The sequence below is a fragment of the Gopherus evgoodei genome, chromosome 3 (assembly GCF_007399415.2).
Source record: "Gopherus evgoodei ecotype Sinaloan lineage chromosome 3, rGopEvg1_v1.p, whole genome shotgun sequence".
Classification (NCBI taxonomy): domain Eukaryota; kingdom Metazoa; phylum Chordata; order Testudines; family Testudinidae; genus Gopherus; species Gopherus evgoodei.
Window position 1 is genome coordinate 90,388,129 of NC_044324.1, and position 13,476 is coordinate 90,401,604.

Below are 13,476 nucleotides of genomic sequence, written 5' to 3' on the forward strand. Positions count from 1 at the left end.
CGCCAGGGGGCGCTGTCGCGGGGCTGCTCGCCACGGCGGCTCGGCGCCTGGGTGCAAAGGGGCAGAGAACGGTCTCGGCTCAGCCCCAGGCAAAGGCAGGGCAAGTACCAGTGCCCGGAGGCGAGGGGGTTTGCTGTGCTGCCCACCTCCCGCGATGGGTCGCCACAAGGGGCCCCAGACACTGACTACATACCCCAAGGCTCACAGTCCTATGAGACTAGAGCAACAACCCTTCTAGCTCTACAGCCAATGCACCCCCAAGGCAGGGGGCTGGGGGTGAGACATCACCCGCTGGCTTGAAGTGGCTGGCTCACTACAAAGGCAATTTTCCCTCTCTTGATATGGACACCTCCTCATCAATTATCCAGAGTGGAGTGGACCACATCCACCCTGACTGAATTGGCCCTGTCAACACTGGTTCTCCACTTGTAAGGTAATTCCCTTCTCTTCCTGTGTCAGTATAGTTATGCCTGTATCTGTAATTTTCACTCCATGCATCTGAAGAAGTGGGGTGGGGGTTTCTACTCACAAAAGCTTATGCCCAAATACATCTGTTAGTCTTTAAGGTGCCACCAGATTCCTCATTGTTTTTATCATATACAGAGTTTACAGTTTGGTTTAATGGCTTTCAGCATCCCCACTGTATAAATTCTTCCACCCACTGCCCCAAGAGCTCCCCCTCACCTCCCCCCCCCAAACAACAGTACAGAGCTGTGTAGAACTGAACTTGGCAGGATTCCATTGTCCTTTTTTATGACTTCCATGGAATAACATCCATGTTTATTTTCAAGCGTTTTTTTCTAATGTTTATTGATTTTAAATTTTTACAGTTGTGAGAGCTTGGAGGGGTGTCAAACAATGGAGGGGGGTCAGATAGTAATTGTTTAATAAAAGGAGATGGTTAAGAGTAAAAAAGCTAAAGCTTTATAAGCATCAAAACACAAAAGGTCGACATCACATATCAAAATACACAAAGTAAATAGTACATCAAATTCTAAACAAGTTCTAAGCTGCATTTTTCTCATTTTGCCTATCTTATAAATTGCAAGTATTATCCACAGAAAAAATGTTTCTGTGGTTTATGGGTGTGCAGTGAAATTAGAGTGACAAAGTGGGTGAGGTCATATCTTTTATTGGACCAACTTCTCTTGGTGAGAAAGCTTGTCTCTCTCACCGAGAAGTTGGTACAGTAAAAGACACGACCTCACCCCCCCTTGTCTCTCTAATATCCTGGGGGCAACTGCACTATAACAACACTGCATAAAGTGAAATTGACATTTATCAACATTTATAAATAAAAATCTATCCTTCCAAGTCTCTCAATATATAACAATCTCTTTTAGCTATACTGTATAGACAACAGTCTCCCCAGCTAACTAGAAAGCATTCTCTTAAACTGGCCTTGTCTAGTCTAGAAAAGTGCACCAGTTTAACTACATTGATTTAAAACCGAACTAGTTAAACCAGTATGAAGCCTTAATATAGGCACATTTAAATTGGTTTAACCCTTGTTCATATTTATTTAAAAAAATATTGTCAGTGCAAGCTAAACAGCTATAGGAAAGGACTAAAGCAGGACTATCTCAGGGGGTTATGCCAGTTTAGCCAGATTAATTTAGTTGAATTGGTGCACTTTTCTAGTAGAGACGGGCCTAAGAGTCTGTATAGCTGCCTACTGATATATAACCTCTCTTGCATATCTCTTTAGCTATAAAAGTCTATGTAGCTCTCTAGCAAATAGTTTCTTAAATTCTCTAGCTCAGGGGTGGGCAAACTACTAGTCGTGGGCTGGATCCAGCCCATCAGGGCTTTGGGTCTGGCCCATGGCATTGCTACCACCCTGGCACTCCTGGAAGCAGCCGGTACCACGTGCAGGGTGACCACGTCCCGATTTTATAGGGACAGTCTCAATATTCAGGTCTTTTTCTTATGTAGGTGCCTATTACCCTGCACCCCCATCCCAATTTTTCACACTTTCTATCTGGTCACCCTAACCATGTCCCTGCAACCTCTGGGGGAAAGGGAAGGGCAGAGGGCTTCATGCGCTGCCCTCATCTGCAGGCACCACCCCCCGCAGCTCCCATTGGCCAGGAACTGGGAAGCATGGCCAATGGGAGCTTTGGGAGAGGTACCTGCAGGCAAGGGCAATGCACGGAGCCCTCTGCCCCTCCCCCCTGCAGGGCCACAGGGACGTAGTGCTGGCCGCTTCCGGGAGCAGCTCGGCACGGGGCCAAAGCAGGCAGGGAGTCTGCCTTAGCCCCGCTGTGCACTGCTGCCACCTTGGAGCCGCTTCAGGAAAGCGGACCAGGACGGAGCCCACACCTCAACCCCCTGCCGCACCTCTCCTGCACCCCATCCCCTGCCCTGAGCCCCCTGCCACACCCTGCGCCATTTCTGCACCCCAACCCATGCCCTGAGTCCCCTCGTGCAGCCCACACTCCTCCTGTGCCCCAATCCCTTGCCCTGAGCTCCTTCCTGCATACCATACCCCCTCCCACACCCCACACTCCCTCCCACACTCCAAACCCCTGCCCCAGTCCTACATTCATGGTCCTGCATGCAATTTCCCCACCCAGATGTGGCCCTCAGGCCAAAAAATTTGCCCATCCCTGCTCTAGCTGATAGTCTCTACAACTAGTGGTCTATGGCAGAAAATGTGGCCTCATAGTTAAAACAAATGATTTGGCTCTGTTCTTACCTTTGCTGAGCTGCTTTGTAACTTTGGCAGAGTCACCTAAAGTCTTTGTTTCTTTGTTTCCTCATATGTATAGGAAATAATAGTATGTACATATTTATATTACCAGTAGTTCCTAGAAATCCCAACTGAGATCTGTATCCCATTGTTCTAGACACTGTGCAAACAGTCACCACTGCAAAAAACTTATGTAACTTTAGCACCCTCGTGGCCAAGATGGAGTCTGCTCTGCAAGTAGCTGGCCAAGAGAAGACATGCACAGGAATGCAGCAGGGAACGTTGATTCCATCCCAGGGGCAACTGTTCCCCTCCATAGTGAACATGAACACACACACACACACACACACACACACACACACACACACACACAGGTACAATGAATATAGGAAAGGAAAATATTTATTAACAGAGGGATGAAAGGAGAAAAGCAATAGGGGAAAATATAGGGGGAGTGGTAAAACAGGGTTGCATTCAACTCAAGGCCTCACAGGCCTAGTGGTAGCACAGTCTGAAAGGGCAGACACCGAGCAATGTGTCTGCACACAGCGTTCAGGAGGCCTGAGCAAAGTTCCAGTCCAGTGGTGAGTCTTGAGTGCTCCTGGTCGTCTTCGGCACCACTGAACTTTCCGCAACAAACCACTCTGGTGCCCTCTTTTGCCGCTCTCTGCAAAGCCACACAGAGCGACAACCTCCCCACTTAACTAGCTAGCAGCCTCCCTCCTTATTCCCAGTGCAGAGTCAGAAGCGCCAGTATGCATGGCCCCATACAGCTCTGGGCAGCAGCAATACTGGATCCAGCTCTGATTTGTTCTTCTCGGGTGATTCCTCCCTGGCACAGTGCTCCTCCTGGCTCCTGTCCTGGGGTGTCTGCAATCAGCTGCTCTGTACCTCCCAGGCTTCAGGCAGGTTTTTGGCTGCTTCACTCTGTGAGGGCCTGCTTGCTGCAGTTGTTCTGCCTCACCCACCCCCTGCTCTCCCCTTTCCACCAATAGCACTAACTCCTTCTGGAACAATCAGCACTCCCCCACTCAGAAAATATATTTAAAGGGCTCATGCTCTCTAAACCCTAAAGGGGTTACACTTACAGTTGAAATAGACAAGACAGACGAGTGGAGAGTGGAAACAAAGGCAAGGAGAAATTAAGTCTCTTGAAAAGGTCACGTAGCAAGTTGGTGGCAGATCTGGGGACAGAACGAAGATCTCTTGGCTCATAGTCCAGTACACCTAATTAGAGGGGTGTTGAGGAGCATATTCATGTGTATAAACATAATACAAAGTAATTTCCCCAGATTTATTTGGGACATATATTATATTGCTGTTCTGTATAAGAGGCTATAATGGAGCCAATCCTGCAGTTATTTTGGAGCAAAATTCCCATTAAAGTGAATGGGCAATTTGCAAGTGGAGTTGTTGCAACACTGGACACTAAATGTTTTACACAGGACACAATAATGTATAACAGTAGCAACATTTGTAAATGTAACCAGTGTTTCCTCCGGTTTTAAGAAAGAATGGTCAGGACAAGGTAGGAAGGGAGCAATCATTTAGTGGTGTTATGTGCCATATAGCCAGGAAACATCTATCTATTTACTATTTGGATTTATCAAAAAGTATCCTGTAGGTATTATTATTAGAAGGAAATTTGTCTGGGAAAAGATTGCATGGGGGTGAAAAATAATACTGCAACCTTGGAAGAGTTGGAGGAACTATGCTAATTGTAAAAGCATGCACTGGGATGCAATTTGATCTTTCCTCAAGAAGTGGAATAGAGAAATTGCCAAACCACATACAGTGGCTAGTAGGAGTCTGAAGGAATGGTATTTTCTGTGCACTAGAAAATGACCACTTGTGCTTCTGTAATCATGTTCTGAATAGGAGATATAAAACACTGTGTAATAGATTCAGGATCCTGCTCTTTTCCAAAGCCTGACTGATACAAAGTAAGGGTCAGGGCTGAATTTTAATCTCAAAGAAACTTAACAGGTCCACTAGCTTTGACAATAGTATGATAGTACAGTGGTTTTCAACTGGGGTCCAGGGCCCCTAGGTTTCAGGGGGTCCTCCAAGCAGGGCCAGAATTAGACTCGCTGGGGCCCAGGGCAGAAAGCCAAAGCCCCACTGCATGGGGCTGAAGTCTGGGGCCCTGAGCCCCACCACCCAGGGCTAAAGCTGAAGCCTGAAGAGTGTAGCTTTTTGGGGCCTCCTGTGGCATGGGGCCCCTAAAGCAGTTGTTATGGCACTGGCGGGCCGTGGCGGGGGGGGAGGGGAGGGCTCACAAAGAAAAAGGTTGCCAACCCCTCTGATGGTACATAGATTAGGTAGATATGTAATCTGAAGGGTTCACAGAGTCATGGGGCTATAAGGGCAGGGGAAGGTTGTTTGGTATTAGAGCTGTGCAAACTAATCACAGCAGACAATTTATTTAATTAACTAAGCCCCTTTTTCTGTTCATGAATTATCTGTGAACCATCTGATTTATACAGATTTGTTCATTATTTGAAATTGAATTTCTGCAACTATTGCTTCAAGTTTTTGCTATTCGTTCCCAACAATTGGTCACCTAAATCACATGGTTGCAATGCTAGCTCAAGAAAAAAGACAGTTACCCTTTTCCGTAACTGGTGTTCTTCGAGACATGTTGCTCATGTCCATTCCATATTAGGTGCATGTGCTCGCCACATGCACTGGTGCCGGAAGATTTTCCCTTAGCAGTATCCGTAGGGGACTGACTCTGGCGCCCTCTGGAGTGGCACCCATGTGGCATGGTATAAGGGGTGCCGCCGGCTCCCCCCACCCTCAGTTCCTTCTTGCTGGGAACTCTGACAGTGGGGAAGGAGGGTGGGTCATGGAATGGACATGAGCAACACATCTTGAAGAACACCAGTTACAGAAAAAGGTAACTGTCTTTTCCTCTTAGAGTGCTTGCTCATGTCCATTCCATATTAGGTGACTCCCAAGCAGTACCAACAGAGACAGATAGGAGTTCACCGACGTGTAGATTGCAACACAGCTCTGCTGAACCCAGCGTCGTCTCTGGCCTGCTGAGCGATGGAATAATGCACCATGAATGTGTGGAGAGAGGACAACATCGCGGCTCTACAGATGTCCTGGATAGGGATGTGTGCCAGGAAGCCTGCCGAGGACACCTGAGCACTAGACGAGTGGGCTGTAACAATCAGCGGTGGCGGGACTCCCGCCAGATCGTAACAGGTCCTTATGCAAGAGGTGATCCAGTTGGAAATCCTCTGCGAGGACACCAGAAAGCCCTTCATCCTATCCACTGTGGCGATGAAGAGCTGAGTTGATTTACGGAAAGGCTTGTTGTGCTCTACCTAAAAAGCCAAGGCCCTTCGGATGTCCAGTGCATGAAGATGCCTCTCTTCACTGGTCTTGTGCATTTTGGGACAGAGCACCAGGATGAAGATGTCCTAATTCATATGAAACATAGATACCACCTTCAGCAGGAAGGCCAGGTGAAGTCTCAGCTGAACTTTGTCGTTGTAGAAGACTGTATATGGCAGTTCTGAGGTCAAGGCTTTAATATCAGAGACTTGTCTCACTGGTGTCACACCACCAGGAAAGCAACCTTCCACGACAGGTGGGAAAGGGAGCGGGAGCCCCACGGCTCAAAGGGTAGGCCAGTGAACCTAGAGAGTACCAAGTTAAAATCTCACTGTGGGACAGGGGTCCGAACCTGTGAGAAGAACCTCTCAAGGCCTCTCAAGAATTTGACTGTCACGTCATGAGCAAACACCATCTGGCTCTGCATTGGTGGGTGAAAAGCGGAGATGGCCGTGAGATGCACTGTAATGGAAGAGTGTGCCAGGCTCAGGTTCCTCAGAGGAAGCAGGTAGTCTAAGAGCAGAAGAGGAAGAGCGGGAGGGAGAGATGCCATGCTCGGACTCCCAGCAGGAAAACCACATTCACTTGGCCAGGTGGGTCAGTCTGGTTGAGGGCTTTGTACTCCCCAAGAGGACCAGCTGGACCTCATCCGAGCAGGTTCACTTCTCTGGGTTCAGCCACACAGCAACCACACCAAGAGGTGGAGGCACTAGATTGGGGTGCAAGAGCCGACCATGGTCCTGTGACAGCAGGTCTGGTTGGTTGGGCAGGGGCCAGGGAAGGGCCACTGCCAGATTCATGGGTGTGCCGAACCAGTGCTGGTGAGGCTACACCGGGGCAATCATCATAAACTGTGCCTTGTCTCTCTTGATCTTTGCCAGGACCCTGCTGATGTGTGGAATCAGAGGGAACACATCAGGCTTCCTGACCATGACAAGAGAAAGGCATCAGAGAGGGAGTGCTTGCCCAGACCTTTTTGAGAAAGCCAGTGGTATTTTCTGGTTTTCCTGGTGGCAAATAGGTCCAGCTGGGGAGCTCCCCTCCTCTGGAAGATCATACAGGCTACCTCTGGGTGGAGCGATCACTTATGGTGAGAGAAGTCGTCCCTGATGAGGTGATCCGCTAGTGTGTTCTTGACACCAGGGAGGTGACAAGTTTCCAGATGGATCTCGTGGATGATGCAGAAGTCCCAGAGACGGAGTGCATCTTGGCAGAGAGTTGACGAGCAAACTCCCCCTTTCCTGTTGATGTATAACATTGAGGCTGTGTTGTCCATCAGGACTCTCCTCATCACCTTGCCCAACAGATGAGGTAGGAAGACTCCACATGCCAAGCAGACTGCCCTAAGTTCTTTGACATTTACGTGTAACGTCATCTTTTCCAGGGACCACATACCCTGGGTCTGGAGATCTCCAAGGTGTGCACCCCAGCCGAGGTCCGAGGCATCTGATACCAACTTGATGGAGTGAGGTGGAGTGTCAAACAGAACTACCTCTAGGACTGTCCTGCGATTGGTCCACCACTGCAGTGAGGTAAGTATTGTTGGGGGGATGGTAATAATCTTTTCTAGGTGATCCCTGGACTGGGAATAGACCATCATCAACCATTGCTGCAGAGGCCGCATCTGGAGCCCTGGCATGGTGGACAGCATATGTGCATGCCGCCATGTGGCCCAGGAGGCGCAGACAAACCCTGGCTATAGTCAGGGGGAACACAGAGACTTCCGTGATGAGGTCCACCAATGTCTGGAACTTTTCTAGCAGCAGGAACGCTCTGGCGCAAGTCAAGTTGAGCACCACTCTGATGAACTCTATCCTCTGCACTGGAACTAATGTAGACTTTTTTTCATTTACCAGAAGGCCCCGGGAGCAACACATGGCTTGCAGCACTGCTATATCCTTTTGGACTTGAGACCTAGAGCTGCCTTTGACCATCCAGTCATCGAGGTATGAGTAGATCTGGATTCCCTGATGCCTCAGGTAAGAGCCACCACCACCATGTACTTGATAAACACCCTCGGTGCTGTCACCAGGCCAAATGGGAGGACCACAAACTGGTAATGGTTGGGTCCCATTGTAAATTGGAGGAAGTGTCTGTGTCCTTGAAAGATCTCTATGTGGAAGTATGCGTCCTTCAAGTCGAGGGTGGTATACCAGTCTCCTGGATCCAGGGAAGGGATGATAGAGACCAGGGAGACCATGTGGAACTTCAGCTTCTTTAGGTCTCTCAGGTCCAGAGTAGAATGCAGACCACCTCTGGCCTGTGGGATTAAAAAGTATCAGGAATAAACCCCCTTGTTCCTGTACTCGAGAGGAATCTCCTCCATCACACCCAGCCGCAGTAACCCTTGAACCTCCTGCACGAGGAGACTTTCGTGAGAAGGGTCCCTGAAGAGGGACAGGGTAGAGGGAGTTGGGGGGGAGTAGAAAGAAACTGGAGGGTATAGCCCTGCACCACCTTGTTCAGGACCCAGCGGACCGAGGTTATAGCAGTCCATGCAAGGAGGAAAGGCGGCTGGAAAAAAATGGGGAAGGTGGATCCGGTGAATAGTCTGGTAGGTTGCCCTCGGGCGCACCCTCAAAATGATTGCTTGGCACCCTGCTTGTTTCAGGTGGAGCCCAACTGAGTGGAAGGTGGAGGAGGGTGGCTCCGGTGGCATTTGTAGTCCTTGACCTTCTTATGAGGCAGGTCCTGATGAGGCTGGCTCCCTTGGCCTTGAGGCTATTGCAGTTTGAACTGATTACATGCCAGGCCTGGGATGTAAAGCCCCAGAGTTTTCAGGGTGGTATGGGAGTCCTTTAAACTGTGCAGCTTGTTGTCTGTCTGCTTTGCAAATAGGACCTGGCTGTCGAAGCGAAGGTCCTTCATCGACCGCTGAGCCTTGGTAGACAAGCTCGAAAGAAGCAGCCAGGAAGCTCGCTGCATAGAGATGGTGGAGGCCATGGTGAAGACGGCAGAATCTGCCGTGTCTAAAGTTGCCTGGAGGGCCGATCTGGCCACAGCCATGCCCTCCTCGAGGATTGCCCGGAATTCCTTCCTGGAGCCTTTGAGGAGTGAAGCCTCAAACTTGGCCATGGCTTGCCACATGTTGTAATCGTAGTGGCCAAGTGATTGGCCACTCTCAACTGCAGGCTGGAAGATGAATAAACTTTGCATCCAAAATGATCCAGCCTCCTTGAGTCTTTGTTTCTGGAGTTTGCCCTGGGTTGTCCTTGCCTCTCTCTGTGGTTAACTGCCTCAATCACCAGGGAATTGGGGGCTGGGTGGGAATATAAGTATTCATGCCCATTGGTTGGCATGAAGTACTTGCACTCGGCCCTTTTGGAGACTGGAGGCAAGGAGGAGGGAGTCTGTCACAGGGCAGTGGTAATTTTCGATACCCCCTCATGAAGGGGTAAATCAAGGGCTGATGAGCAGAGAACATCAAACAGGGAGTCCAAGGCTCCTCCAATTCCTCTGCCTGAAGCCCCGGGCTAGATGTGACCCTCTTCAATTGTTCCTGGTGCACCTTAGCATCATCCTGAGGAAATAGTGAGGGGGCTCCATGATAGCCTCATCAAGTGACAAGGACGATGCGGTACCCCGGAATCCTCGATGACCATTGGTGGTCCAGCAGACTGCTCCCCTGGGTATTTCTGGACTAGTGAGGTCTTTCTCCTGAAGTCTTGAGCACTGGAGGGAGCCGGGATGTCAAGGCCACTGGCCTGTCTGAGGCTCCCAACACTGAACAGGCAGCCTGAGAAGGCTGGGTGAACCCCCAAGGGTTCCTAGGGTACCATGGTGCCAGCCACTGTGCCTGGGGCCATGGGACAGGTTTTGGTGCTGATGATGTAGATGGCACTGCAGGCATTGGAGGCTGTCCCGCTGTCAGGGAACTCTGTTCCATGCCAGAGCTATAGCCAGATCGGTTGCTTGCAGGTGACCAGAATCAGGTGGAGCAGCAGTTCCTATCTGACTGGTGCTGGTTGCTGAGCCTGGAGGTAGACTTGTCCGAGCGAGATGAACGTCTTGGTCGAGGTCTCGGGGAACTATGGCATTTGGTGAATTGGCATTGGAAACCTGGCAATGTATGCCTTACGCTGCTGAACTGATACCAGGACATTGAGCAGGACCGGGAGCTATCACGAGCCAGTTGCCGGGAGGATCTTCGTGAATACAGCGATCCCTGTCTCAGAGACTGATGATGGCAGGCTGGTGACCAGTGGCTTCGGTCCCCCAATTGGTCCCAGGATCTATACCGAGCTCTTGGTGACACGAGGGGTCGGTCTCGGTGCTCCTGCCAGGGGGCGAGTGCCCCGGATGGTCTACGCCTGGCTACTGGCAAGGTATGCCTCGAATCCTGCTTTCAATGCCCAAGGTCCATGGACCAAAAAGGGCTCCACTGAGCCTGTCTTTCTGGCTCTGAGGCATGATGGCTTCAGGCAGGATGGTGGTGGGACATCTCTTGCGATGAGAAATGGTGCCACTGAGGCAGGGACATACGTGGAGGTCCCAAGGTGGGTTTCTCCCAAGACCTGAGTACCACCGGAGATGGTGTGGGTGGCACCGAGAGCGTCAGGATCTCCTGAGCTGTCTGCAGAGCTTCGGGCGTCGATGGCACCTGAAACTGACAGAGGTCGGTGTCACTATCTGGGGACGCAGGCAAGGGATAGGATGGGCTGCACTGCTCAGCTTGAGCTGGGGCCTGACTTCCCAGAGTGGGTATTGAGCTGTCCAGCATGGGTCTTGGCTTGCCTCCAGCCCTCTCCTTTCTCTTGCGGGAAGTAGGAAATCATCCGTTCACAGTCCTCTTCGGCTTGAAGGGGGAATGGTGCTGGCCCATGGACGGTGGTGCTGGCAGGACATTCCCCACCGCTGCTGCGGTGCTCCGTGCCAAGTCGGCTCTTTGCTCTGGAGCCAGAGTGACTGATGACTTCATCAGGAGTGCTCTAAGGCATTTGTCACGCTTCTTTTTAGTCCTGGGTATGAAGGACTTGCAAACATGACACTTATGTCACTTATAAGCCCTTCATTCAAGCACCTAAGACAGCTACTATGGGGATTGCTGATGGGCATGGGCCATTTGCAGCAATCACAGGGCTTGAAGCCTGGGGACCAGAGCATGCCCTGTCCCCAGGCTTAGTCCCGTTTGGGACTAAGGAAGGCTTTAAGAACTACTACTATGGTTAACTAATTCAACTACTAACTGTATACAACTAAATTATAGGTTTTGCAAAGTTTGCAAGAACGGAGAACAATTTACTCTAGCCGAAGGAGCAGACATTTCAGCACCATCACTGGTGGCAAGAAGGAACTGAGGGTGGGGGAAGCCAGTGGTGCTCCTTATACCATGCCAGGAGGGTGCCACTCCAGAGGGTGCCAGAGCCAGTCCCCTACGGATACTGTTAAGGGAAAAACTTCCAGGACCAGTGCATGTGGCAAGCACACACACCTAATATTGAATGGACATAAGCAAGCACTCAAAGAGGAACTAAAACTCTCTATCAAAAACTATTGAAGCCAACAAGGCCAGGATTCAGCATACAGTCTTCACTACCTGTTGCTAGCTTGGTAATAAGGGTGGGGAAACAATAGCGAATCTGTCCAGAGTTTGTATGCATGTTTCTGGAGTTAGGGAATATTGGATAAAGATTTTCAAGAAGGGTATTTTTGACATGTCTCAATTAGGGCTGAGAAGCCAGGGGAAACATCCCAGTTGCCAGAGACTCAGGTTATTATTACCACGTTGCTTTGAGTCAGCATGAAGCAGCTCTTACTTCACACTGCACAACACTGTGACATGAGCAGTAAAATAAAATATTAGCATTTCAACTTGTTTCTGGTTGAGTAAGGTCACATTCCTGAACGGTCATTCTGAGATGCTGGAACAATTTGTATGGTGGGGTGCTGAGAGCCAATGAACCAAACTCTAAACCCTGTATATGATGGAAACCACTTCAAGCCAGAGGGTACAGCAGCACCCTTAGTTCCAGCTCCTATGGGGTCATTGCAGCCGCAGATTTGGCAGCATTTTTTGAACGAATCCTGATCTTTCTGCTCCCTTGTTGGATGACTGCCAAACCCAAAGAGTTTTTAAGATGACCACACAAACACTTGGTGCTAATCCTCACACAAATCCATATTAATGACCATCCACAATAGTTTATCTTTCTGCACACATTTTTGTGAACAAAAATGAATGCGTAGAACAAAGCAACTATGAAAACGGTCAAAGTGAATTTTTGGGATTCTGTTGGAACAAATATTTGTGAATACTTTATTACCCCATTAGGCTTATTTTAATTCTGCATTTCCTTACTTTCCAGTGTTTATTGGGAAGTGTAACTTTAGTTGTGAATTTTCTGGCCTCTAGGTATTTGTGTCCTTTAAAATTACAATGTTCTATTAAGGATTTTCTCCCTTACATAATAAAATGCATTTAACTTTAATTCCAATATAACACGGTTCCCTTCCCCTCCCCAAATATTTAATCAGGCTCTTGGTACAGATAACCAGAGGTGGTGATTTGCTGGAGGATGCTTGACCCCCACTTCACCCCAGACCCCGACCTCACTCCGAAAGAGGTAGGAGAGAAGTGTGACAGAGATGGGAAAGACAAGAAATACCAGGGAAGGTTAATAACTAGAATAATACATTCTGGGGAGAGAGGGTCAAGAGCAAGTGTCTGTCCAACCTGTGAGTGCGCACAGTCCTCTCCCAGCACACAGGAAAGAATCTGTGGAGCCTGGAGACCAAGTGTAAGTATTTCACGTGTTTGTTCAGAGCAGGAGTCTAAAACAAGAGACTTCAAGATACCATCTGCCTTGAGCATTAACTTGGGCTAAGGGGATCCTAACCTAACTAGTCTATTCCTTAGCTCGATTAACTACTAAAGTAATGTACTGTGTGATCACTTAAAAAGATAAAACAATTGACATTAAGAGTCTGATCCTACATTCCCTGTGCGTTCAAAACTCTCACAATGCAGGATTATAGAATCAGAAACATTTTAAGCCCGATTCTGATCTCATGTACTCCCTTTATTTAAAAAACAACAAGGAGTTCTTGTGGCACCTTAGAGACTAACACATTTATTTGGCATAAGCTTTCGTGGGCTAGAACCACTTCATCAGATGCATGGAGTGGAAAATACAGGAGCAGATATAAATACATGAACAGATGTGAGTTGCCTCACCAAGTGTGAGGTCAGTCTAATGAGACAATTCAATTAACAGCTGGATACCAAGGGAGGAAAAATAACTTTGAAATGGTAATGAGTGTGGCCCATTTCAGACAGTAGACAAGAAGGTGTGAGTAACAGTAGGGGGAAATTAGTATTGGGGAAATTAGGTTTATTTAAACTCACTACAGCAGAATGCATGCCGATATATATTATGAACTACTTTAATCCTTGCCAGAAGAATCAGGATAAAATATTCCTGCAGAAATTTTGAATGATC

The 13,476-nt window shown here is 48.8% G+C and overlaps 1 long non-coding RNA gene across 2 annotated transcripts; it reads left to right on the top strand.

Moving 5' to 3' along the window:
* Positions 1-391: 391 nt before the first annotated feature.
* On the top strand, positions 392-9,164 carry LOC115648425. 2 transcript variants are annotated; one of them, XR_003999552.1, is made up of 4 exons: positions 392-433; positions 7,422-7,569; positions 7,894-8,016; positions 8,876-9,164. It is a non-coding gene; the product is annotated as an uncharacterized LOC115648425 (long non-coding RNA). The 2 variants fall into 2 exon arrangements; XR_003999553.1 differs by lacking the exon at positions 392-433 and adding an exon at positions 7,188-7,348.
* Positions 9,165-13,476: the final 4,312 nt, after the last annotated feature.